General features: G+C 33.2%; 1 pseudogene across 1 annotated transcript; it reads left to right on the top strand.

Annotated features, from left to right (window-relative positions):
* Positions 1-3,774: 3,774 nt before the first annotated feature.
* On the top strand, positions 3,775-12,005 carry LOC149546350 (uncharacterized; annotated as a pseudogene). The gene is made up of 4 exons (XR_016353700.1): positions 3,775-4,327; positions 4,979-5,211; positions 10,310-10,534; positions 10,785-12,005. The product of XR_016353700.1 is annotated as an uncharacterized LOC149546350 (transcript).
* Positions 12,006-12,409: the final 404 nt, after the last annotated feature.

The following is a 12,409-nucleotide window of genomic DNA, read 5'->3' as shown; positions in this document are numbered from 1 at the left end:
TAAGACTAATGTAGTATTTTTTTTATGGTATTAAATTTTATATTGGTTTATTAATTTTAGAATAGCCATGGTAGAAAGTTATTGTTCACATATTCTTTTTTCACTCATCCAGATCATTGCATTCATTACTTATATCGATGTCAAATAAGTGAATAGATCTAAAGTATATTTTTTCTTCTTATTTTCCACACTTGACTATAGTTTGATTTGTATATATCTCAAAATAATATATTGGACATTGATTGTGATACCAAAATTATGATTAAAATATTCACTCATTTAGATTCTTATATTCATCACTTATATCAATGTCAAATAAGTGAAAGCATTTATGGTATCTTTTTTTCTTTTTATTTTCTACACGACCATCATGTGATTTGTATCTCTCTCTCAATATAATCTCTCTATTCATTTCTACCCTTATATCCAAGGAATGTGATGTGCTCTTTAATTCCTCATGCTCACATGACCTCAACTAGTATTCAATTTGTTTAATTTCAGCAACTTGGGTCCATGTGCCCATGAAAGGTCCATAATCATACATGGCAATCTATCCATAGAGTGAACTTAAAACATATGATATTATTATGATTAGATCCATGTATCTATTAAATGCCCATATAACAATCCATCCATGGTGTGAACTTCAAACAAATATTATTATGACTAGATCCTTTAATATATATAAGTTTAGATTATAATCATTATGTGGGGATTTGAATTTGTTAAAAAAGTACTATCACTTAACTACCACATTATAAGACTAATGTAGTATGTTTTATGATATTAAATTTTATATTGGTTTATTAATTTTAGAATAGCTATGGTAGAAATTTATTGCTCACATATTCTTTTTTCACTCATCCAGATCATTGCATTCATTACTTATATCGATGTCAAATAAGTGAATGGATCTAAGGTATATTTTTTCTTCTTATTTTCCACACTTGACTATAGTGTGATTTGTATATATCTCAAAATAATATCCATGGACATTGATTGTGATACTAAAATTATGGTTAAAATATTCACTCATTTAGATCCTTGTATTCATTACTTATAGCAATGCCAAATAAGTGAAAGCATCTATGGTATCTTTCTTCTTCTTATTTTCTACACTTGAGCATAGTGTGATTTGTATCTCTCTCAATATAATCTCTCTGTGCATTTTTTACCTTTATATCCAAAGAATGTGCTCTATGATTCCTCATGCTCACATGACCTCAACTAGTATTCAATGTGTTCAATTCTAGCAATTCAGGTCCATGTGCCCATGAAAGGTTCATAGCCATATGTGGCAATCTATCCATAGAGTGAACTTAAAATGTATGATATTATTATGATTAGATCCATGTATCCATTAAAGACCCATATAACAATCCATCCATGGTGTGAACTTCAAACAAATATTATTATGAGTAGATGCATTAGGATATATAAGTTTGGATTATACTCATTACGTGGGGATTTGAATTTGTTTAAAAAGTACTATCACTGAATTACCACATTATAAGACCAATCTAGTATTTTTTATGATATTAAATTTTATATTGGTTTATTAATTTTAGAATAGCTATGGTAGAAATTTATTGTTCATGTATTCTTTTTTCACTCATCCATATCATTACATTCATTTCTTACAGTGATGTCAATTAAGTGAATGGATCTAAGGTATGTGTGGTGTAAATGACCCACATTTTTTCTTGACTATTTTAAATATTTATACCCATGGTTAGGTGTTATTAGTGTACTTTGGCCATGTCGTGTGTCAATGTCACATTAGTTTTTATTTTAAAAGTTGTTAGAAGTAAGGATCATTTGTATGTGTTAGGTGGAAGATAAACTAATATTTTTTTTTGGAAAATTCTAATCACCTTGTTACAGTTGTAAAAAAAGGATAAGGCTGCAATTAATGAATGGCTGACTATAATTAATAATAGGTAGATTTACATCTTTTTTATGTTGAAAAAATATTTAATTTTTTTTTTGAAGAAAATTGAATTTTATCCCTACTAAAAATAGTAAGTTTCAATAGAATTAATGAAAATGTGATTTATAAAATAATGAAAAATAAGAAAAATATATAAACATTTGAAGTTTCATTTATTCTTTTAAATTCTATGATTTGATTGCCTAGATTAATTTAAAAATTGAATTAAATGAATGGAACAGTATCCCGCCTTAGAAACTAATAATATGACTTTTTTTAAACTTATATGTTTGATTTTTTTTTAAATTATCATATGATCATAATTCTTTTAACATTAAAATCAAGAAAAAATAATGTCAATTCAAAGTTAAATTTACATACAATAATACTAATAAATATAAATAATTATAAATTCTATTTATGTCTATTGTAAATATAAAATAAAGATGTTAATAATTGAGCTTAATTCTCTTTTCAATTAAACAGCCATAAACATGACAAAATTGTTTTTTAATTAACCTTCCAAACTTGTTGGATGCACCCATTGCACACAAAAGTGCAATTATTAGGAAGGGAGAAACAACAATAAAAAGACCAAAACCATGAACGGGTCCGATCTGTTCAATCATCTTGGCTACGTACGGTTGCAAGGATAGCGGATGATGCTTTCCGACAGCTCGTTCTCCTTAAATATAAAACACGTAGGGGAGCGTAATAAAATAAAACTATTATTAATTCTCTAAAACAGTAAACTAAAACGTCAATCATATAGCAAAGCTATTATTAGGCACAAGAAAAATGTACGCAGTCATCAAATAGAAGTGGAATAGCATGGCATATTTTTGTTGTTGCTGCATTAAACGCTATCCAATGCATTTCTCTAACATTGAATAATGCAAGATGAATATGTGAAACGGATACTGCTACAAATAAAGCGTAATGCTGTGAAACGAATATGGGTCCACATCTTAGAATAATAGACTTGCTTTAAAGATGAAAGAGGAAAATGACCATTCCATAAAAATGATGTAGAAAAAAAATTGACAGAAAGGAGAGTCCATCCAGAACATAGCACTGTTTCACCGCTCTCTTTGGCTATTCCTCTTCAGTTGACATGACATGCTTCCTTATAATATCCCTCAATAATGCGACATGCGGTCCTACAGATTAGAATGCATGGCCTCACTTCAAGAAAACATTAAAATAGATATACCGGTCAAAAAGATGTGGAAAAAATATGACTGTAAGAAGATTCTCTAAAGAATATTGGTTCTATGACTAAACACTTTCCAAAAGTGGTAGTACATGTCATATTGTTTATGATATTAGATCTGCAGAGGTATACAAATTTGATGGGATTTTGTCCCAAGAACACAGCAAATTTGTCCATGAGAAAAAGGGATTAATCCTTTAATCATTGCAACAAATTGAAAGAAGCTTATTTCCAATTCATATAAATGTTTCAATCTAAAGCATAGAACTCAAGAGGGCATAACCAAGGAAGACCAAAGCTTTTCAATATTATTGAAAACTTCAGGCATCCAAACATAGACAATGTAACAAGTCATATTATATTTGTTCTGATTCAAGGCCTCATTTACTCCCAGTCCACGTCAAATATTGTATCTGATTCCATCTAAAGAAAAGTTTGTGAGTCCAACCAAACAAATGTAGTGGAAGTCACTTCAAGTCTCTTTAACTAAATTAAAGCATTCTTTGATAACACAACGAGACTCTCATTGTCACTTATTCTGGAAGTGTCTTATTCGTGGGGCTTAATTTCTCGATGGAATCTCTTCAAAGTACTTTTTCTTCCACCTCTCCTTGAAGGGTATGGCCATTTTCCAATATAAAATTGTTTATTGACATTATAAAGCAGAGTAGGGAAGGCAGGGGTACAGAAATCTGAAGAAATTGCCATGGCGACTGATCTTGAGCAGCTCAACAAAGCAATCGATCATAAAGCGTACAACGCCGCACTGAGTTCGAAAATAAAGATAGAGGATGCCCAACTTGAAAAGGTTCTCAACAGTAGAACACCTGGAGGGGAAAACACGCTTCTCCATTTAGCTGCCGGTGTGGGAAATCTACCATTCGTTCAACAGATCCTGCGACTCAATCCTCTGCTTGTAAGAGCTATAAATGCTCAAGGAAATACTGCATTGCACTTGGCTGCTCAGGGAGGCTTTCTTCATGTGGTAATGCATTTGCTCAAACAAGAAGAAAGCGGTGTAGATGTCTTCAACAAGAATAACGAGACGCCTCTCTTCAAAGCCTGCGAAAGCGGCGATTTACCCACAGTGAAGCAGCTATGTAATGAAAAAACGCTGCGGCTTCTGCAAAAGACACTGGACGAGAGAACCTGTTTATATGTTGCAATAAACAGAGGAGATTTAAGTGAGTGTTTTGAAAAAATTATGCTTTTATTTGCGTGGATGATAGTATAGTCCTAGATTGTTAGTAATGGAGAACTTGTGTTTTTAAAGATAGGTTACAAGATTAAATTCTGAGAGGGAAAAGAATGTATACCTTTTAGTTGAAAAAAAAGGACTTAAACCCCATAAGAAAGATGTAAGACGGGGTAGTCTCCTATTACTATAAAATGTCTATACACTCATTTACAGATTGTTCTTTATAATATACTATTAAAAAACATCTTCCTTAAGATTGATGCAACACTACCCTCAGACTATCAGTGTTTTCTTATTTAAACAACTATCAAACTTTTCGCCAAATAAATATCATTCCATGTCCCAAACTTTCTTCACTTGAAATGAGTTAAGCACGGCTGTCTTTTTTTCACAGTTGTTTTATTCTATTAATCTTATTATTATTTTCAGCTTTGATTTCTTCACTGTTGGTAGCTGTTTTATACATTATACATATGGTACTTCATGGCTTTATTCTCCTTATGTTCATGTTTTTGAGTCTTTAGTTGAGGTTTTTATCGCTTGAGCAAAGCGTAAACTAGGCATTCTTTAGCTTTAGCCATTCTTTAACAAGAGCTTCCCAAACTTTAGGTAATGTTATAGGATGTCTCTTTTACAGATCTGGTGAATCGGATTCTGAAGTTGCTAGATGCAAATGATTTAATCCAAGAGAAGTATAAACATGGAGATACAGCCTTGCATATAGCTGTTGCCAGGAACGATGTGTATATAATAAAGCAGTTAGTAGAGACTAAAGTACCCCAAATGTGTTACTTTCTTAATGACAACAAAGAAACACCGCTTTGTATGGCGGCGAAACTGGGGCATCTGGAAGCAGTCCAAGAGGGAGCTGTCTATCTAGCAGAGGATTTGCATCAGATGTGACAGTTTCCAGAATTTATTAATTCATTTATAAATCACAAAACTGACCAGATGTGACAGTTTCCAGAATTTATTAATTAATTTATAAATCACAAAACTACTGTTTTGTGATTTATAAATTAATTAATTAATTCTGGAAACTATCACATCTGGTGCAAATCCTCTATGATGAATTAAAACAGCAGCACAAAAAATGAAAACAGAGCATAAAAACAGAGCAGCAAAAAACAAGACTCAAATATATCAAAGAGCTATAAAGTTTCTACATGTTATTACAGCTCAGAGGAATGCTCTATTTATAGAGCTCATACATATTTCTAAAGGGTTCTTGAGAAGCTTCAAGAAAGGAAGCACTCTAGAGATTTCTACATTATTTTAAATTCACATTTTGCACAAAGAGAGAAACTCCAAGAAGCAAGTAGAAAGTTCTAGACTGTGCATTAAATGCCCAGCTACTATAATAAACATTATTTTTAACACCCCCCCATAATGTTTATTTGGAGAGAGTAGAAACATCTTTGAGCCGCAATAGATTTCTAAATTTCGTAAATTTTACAATAGACAATGCTTTTGTAAATATATCAGCAAGTTGATCTTCTGTTCCGCAAAATTGAAGCTTCAACTCTTGACTTTCAATTAGATCTCGAACAAAATGATGATGCACTTCTATATGCTTGGACCTTGCATGATATACCGGATTTTTTGCTAGCTTGATAGTACTTTGATTATCACAAAATATTGTTGTTGGAGAGTCTTGTGGATGATGCAATTCTTCAAGTAACCTCCTAAGCCATAATGCTTTTTAAGATGCCTTTGATAAACCAATATATTTAGCTTCTGTAGATGAGAGTGACACTGTTGATTGCTTCTTGCTACTCCACGAAATCGGTCCCGATCCAAGATGGAAGATATATCCTGAAGTTGACTTTCTATCATCAATGTCACCTGCATAATCAGAATCTGTATATCCAACTAAAGTAGGTTCTCCTCCATATTTGTATTCAATGCCAAGCTGGTAAGTACCCTTAATATATCTTAATATTCTTTTAGCCGCTTTCCAATGTTCAATGTGTGGATCTGCCATGTATCTCGATACAATACCAACTGCATATGCAATATCTGGTCTAGTTATAGTAAGATACAGAAGATTTCCTACAAGCTGCCTATATAATTTTCCATCCACTTTCTTTTGAGTAGAGTTAGCACCTAACTTTATTCCTATTTCACATGGTGTATTACATGGTTTACAATCACTCATATTGAATTTTTTAAGTACATCAAGAGCATATTTAGTTTGAGAGAGCATGATTCTTCCTTCTTCTTGCCATACTTGCATACCCAAAAAATAGTGCATTAGTCCTAAATCAGTTATTTCGAAAGCTTGTTTGAGTTGATTTTTAGTTATCTCAATATCATGTGTGTGATCTCCTGTAATAATCAAGTCATCCACATACAATACAATGATAACAACCTTATTATCACAATATTTTACATACACATCTGGATCAACATTACTTCTTTTAAATCCAACTTCTAGGAAGTACTTATTAATTTTTGAGTACCATTCCCTTGGTGCTTGTTTGAGACCATAGAGTGATTTTCTTAATCTACACACCAAATTCTCTTCTCCATACTTAATAAATCCTGGTCGTTGTTGCATATAAATTTCTTCTTTTAAGTCACCATGCAAAAATACACTTTTTACATCCATTTGAAAAATTTTTCAACCAAACTTTGCAGCTAAAGCAACTATTGTACGAATGGAAGTCATCTTAGCTACTGAAGCAAAGGTTTCAGTATAGTCTATACCGTCTTCTTGTGAGAAACCTTTAGCCACTAACCTTGCTTTTTATTTTTCAATAGCTCCATCTAATGTGAATTTGGTTCTATAGGTCCACTTGCAACCAATCAAATTTTTGCTTTCTGGAAGTGTTGTTAGTTCCCATGTTCCATTCTTCATCAAAGAATTGTATTCTTCTTGCATAGCTGCTTCCTATTCTTCTTTTCCTTTTGCTTCTTCATATGTGTTTGGAGTGTCAACCTACATCACCTTAGTCATAAGAGCATAGTTAGCGAATATATATCTAGGACCTTCTTGATAAATTTTTTTGATGCTTCTAAATTTCTTTGGATTTTCATTATCACTTTCACTTGATTGTTCAACTTGAGTCTCATCCCATGTAGTGGTTTGCACACCTTGACTTTGACTATTGGTAGAAGTAGAATTTTCTTCATCAATCAAATTTGGAAAGAAAGATAATGTTGGAGAATTATCATTCCTAACATCTTCATTAAACCATACATTTCTTTTAATATAGATTTCATTAGTTCTAGGATTGTATAACCTATATCCTTTCGATTCCTCACTATATCCAACCATTATGCACTTCTCGCTTTTCCTTTCAAGTTTGCTCCTCCTTTCATCAAGAATGTGAGCATATGCTTTACAACCAAAAATTCTAAAATGAGATACTGTAGGCTTTCTTCCACTCCATGCCTCTTCTGGTGTTATGTTCAAAACTGCCTTAGTAGGTGTTCTATTCAAGATATAAACGGCAGTATGAACTGCTTCGGCCCAAAATTTAGCTTCTAGATTTCTAGAATGAAGCATACACCTAGCCATTTCTATTATAGTTCTATTTTTCCTTTCAACAACACCATTTTGTTGGGGTGAATAAGAGACAATTGATTCCTTTTTAATGCCATGTTCTTTACAAAAATCTAAAAGAGCTTTATTCATGTATTCAGTCCCTCTATCAGTTCTTAGTATCTTTAAGTACTTTCCACTTTGTTTTTCAGTCAAAGCTTTAAACTCTTTAAACTTTTGAAATACTTCATCTTTCTTTTGTAGAAAATACACCCAAATTCTTCTACTATAATCATCTATAAAAGTGAGGGCATACCTTGATCCTCCAATTGATGATGTTTTGAAAGGACCCATTACATCACTATGGACTAAATGTAGAGGAGTTTTTTCTCTCCATGATTTACCTTGAGGGAAACTTTCCACATGTTGTTTTCCCATTGCACATCCTTCACACACCTTAGGGCTTAATGATATCTTTGGCAGCCCATGCACCATTTGTAATTTCTCCATAAGCTTGAGACTTTGAAAATTGATGTGCCCCAAACGCTCATGCCATAACCTGCTCATATCATCATATTGGGCAATAGCACACATATGTTTATCTCCACATTTAGAAGTAAATTCTTGAAATTTATATAATCCATTCTCCATTTTACCAATTGCAATGACTCTATAATTATCATTGACATCCTTGATTAAGCACTTATCATTATAGAATTCTATTTTATGTCCTTGACTTGCAATTTGAGATACTGAAAGCAGATTTGTTTTTAATTCAGGGACTAATTTCACATTTTTGAACAAACCATTATCAACTTTGACATCACGAGTCCCTTTAACTTCTAAAGCACTATTATCCCCCAAATATATTTTCTCTATATTATTTTCTCTTATTGATTCAAATTGATTATCATTATGAGACATGTGTTGTGTAGCACCAGAATCAATCACCCAATCTTCTTTGAAAGTATTATTTTCTTTAAGTGCAACACAAAATGCATTTCTTTTAGAATCTCCTAATTTTGGATAATTATTTACTTTCTTTTCTACATCTCATTTCTTCTTGAAACATTCATTTGCCTTATGACCCATTTTACCACAATAATGACATTTCTATTTACTTCTATTATGATCTATATATGAAATACTCTTATTTTCATTCTTCCAATTTCTTTCTTTAGATTCATTTTCTTGTGACTTCTTATAATATTGTTTTCCTTTCATTACAAATGCTCGAGATTCACCATCAAATGATTCTTTTTCTTTAACTTGTCTTTTCTCTTCTTGAACCAACTTAGCACACAATTCTTCTGATTTAATACTTTTTAATTTATCTGCAGTATCTAAACCCCTTATAAATGATTGATAAGATCCTGGAAGACTTTGTAATATAATTTGCACAAAATCTTTATCATCTATATCTTTTCCAAGAGAAGCAAGCTCATTTTTCTTTTCCTTTAACTTACTTAAATGTGGGACTATCTCTTGTGAGCTTGATAATTTCAAATTGTATAATTCAGTTGTGAGAGATAAGATCCATACATCACCTGAATTTTGATATAAATCTTTCAAAATCTCCCAAACTTTGACTCCACTTCTCTCATTACGAACTTCTGGAAAAACTTCTTCTGAAAGTGTAAGCTTGATTAGTGCTGCTGCCCTCTTGTCCCTTTTATCCCAATTATCTTGATCCTTTCCTGGATTTGTAGGCCTTTGTTCACTACCAGTCACAATATCATAACAATTTTGAAGGGTTAGAGTGATTTCAACATTAGATACCCAATCATAATAATTTTTTCCATTTAATTTAACTGTAGACAAAGTCACACCAAGTGATTCCATTGTTAAATTCTCTCCTTTTTTTGGATGAGAATGAAAGATATTTAAAAACTTGAACACGCAAGCTTGAAACTGAAAAAATCTCACCAATTTGTTGAAGAAAAAACCTTTTCTTTTGCTGCAATATCCTTCCTTTGATGTAGTTTTTTTTTGTCTCAAACCAAACTACTGTTCACTCCTTAGTTACAGCTTGCAAATGTAAAGATTCACACAAGAAAAACACATATATTCATTCCAAAAGCATCATATATTCACAGCCCAAAGAACTGAAAATGCTCTGATACCATGATGAATTAAAACAGCAACACAAAGAATGAAAACAGAGCATAAAAACAGAGCTTAAAAATAGAGCAGCAAAAAACAAGACTCAAATATATCAAAGAGCTATAAAGTTTCTACATGTTATTACAGCTAAGAGGAATGCTCTATTTATAGAGCTCATACATATTTCTAGAGGGTTCTTGAGAAGCTACAAGAAAGGAAGCACTCTAGAGATTTCTACATAATTTTAAATTCACATTTTGCACAAAGAGAGAAGCTCCAAGAAGCAAGTAGAAAGTTCTGGACTGTGCATTAAATGCCCAGCTACTATAATAAACATTATTTTTAACACTCTTCTATTTAGCCACGAGCGTCCAAGAGTTGATAAAGTGGCGGTCAGACGCTGTTGAAATACCGAACAATTATGGAATGAACGTACTGCATTTAGCTGCCCAAGTTAGCCAAGTCAGAATTGTTGAATACTTGAGTAAAAATATGTTTTTATTAGACTTGGTGAACAGGGGGCTTGACAAGCCTGATCGTTTCTCAAAGATAAGTGAAGGAGACACGCCTCTGCATATTGCAGCAAGGAAAAAATGCTTCAATGTAAGTTTCTTAGGAAACAAAACTTTGGTTTATTTCCTTGAAGAAACAATATACGAGTACTCGATTTGGGTTTGTGTAAGATTTCTTGGCCAGATCTCGTGAACTATTGAAATAGGTAACCATAAAGTGAAATTAATGAAAGTATTTCCTTTGAAAATACCCAGCAAGGAAAAACTTTAAATCCTTAAGCATTACTATTTTTAATGGATTTACATTTCCAATGCACTGAATTTGTGTGTGCATTTTGTAGATGGTGAGTTCGTTGTTGCGTATTGGGGGGATAAACAAATTTGCCCTAAATAGCGAAGGCTTAACGGCCCTGGACAATGTGAGAGAGAACACACAATATCACGAATCTGACAAGATAATTGTAGTGTTGGCTAGTTATCCTTCGAAGCGCAAGCCTTTCTTGTACAGGGCTCCAAAGGTGAGCGCGGAGAAACATGAGGTTGCAATAAAGACAGTGGACAAAACATTTGACGACAGGCGCAACACAGAGTTAGTGGTGGCAGTTCTGTTAGCCACAATGTCTTTTACGACAGCCTTCACTATTCCGGGCAGTTTCGTGACGGATGTAAAGGACAGAGAATCGGCTAAGAACTTGGGTGCACTAGTTCTACTAGGACTAGACTAATTTATGCTTTTTCTCATTTTTGACTCTCTTGCATTTTTTTTGTCGCTCTTCGTGGTGCTAATATGGCAGATGAGTACCCCTATCACAACGGGAAATAAGATACTGTTCCTCTGTGCCACCAACCTATTGGTTTGTGCCACGTTTGGCTTTACGGCCTATGGCTTCATGGCTGCAATGTACGCAATACTTGACCGCAAGGCTCACAAGCTGGCTAGGTTCATTCTTGGGGCCTGCTTGATCATATGTGGTTGTGGTAATTTCACCTTTTTCTACATGGTTTGGAAGTTCTCGGTGAAGAAGGCCAGATTTAACCACCTGAATGGTCTACTCCCTTTCCTTCCTGAGCTCGTGGGAGAGTGGATGTGGATGAGACTCGAACGATGGGGGCTTTTGGACTTGGCGCGCCTGTCCGTACGCAAGTGGCTTGTGTTCTTTTATTGCGATCGTCGTGAGGATATGGCTAACAATGATGAGTCTGAGAAAGATACGGCTGAGAAGGATTTGGATACGAATAACGAAGGAAAACAACTCTCGGTGATTCATAAGGTTTGACAATTTGAGTTTACAAGTCTTAACATATCTCTCAATTTCTCACTTTTGTGGCGCATGGTAATGTAGGCCTTCAGTGGTCAGAGCTTACTGTCTACACGACTTCAGCTGTATTCAACTATGTCTTGCAATATGAATATGTGTACCTCATTGGAAGAGTGCAGATCATCTATACTTGTGATACAAACCCATGTCAGGCACTCTGAACTAATTGTATATTTGTATGTTTCACCTTGAATATTTGAGATTCAGATGTATGCTTAATACTTGAGTAGGTTTTTTTTAAAATTACAATTTGTAAGTTCTGTGTCTTTTGGTACATGAGTAGATGTGGGATTAAAAATTATCATTTTAAATATCTTCAAAATATCTAATGTATGTTTATTTTGACAAGTGAAAATTCTTTGATCATTTATTATAATTTCAATTCCAGAAAACACCTCTATTTTTCTTTGGGCAATTATATTGTAGATTTTAGACTACTTAGTCAGCGATTCATAACTTAAAGATTCATTACTATAGTACATTCTTTATCAAAATCTTCTACTTGACTTGTGCATCTTTGATCTATATATTATTGAGACCTACACTCCATTTTGTGAACAACCTAAGACTATCCCGTATGTTTTCTTTCTACCAAAGTCAAGAAAGGACTTCTTAGAGGGGTTTAAGGCTACCCACCTTTTAAGACA

This window comes from Cupressus sempervirens, chromosome 7 (genome assembly GCF_028749045.1).
Source record: "Cupressus sempervirens isolate cs-2001-9-10 chromosome 7, ASM2874904v1, whole genome shotgun sequence".
Lineage (NCBI taxonomy): Eukaryota > Viridiplantae > Streptophyta > Pinopsida > Cupressales > Cupressaceae > Cupressus > Cupressus sempervirens.
This window is presented reverse-complemented; position numbering and strand designations above follow the sequence as displayed.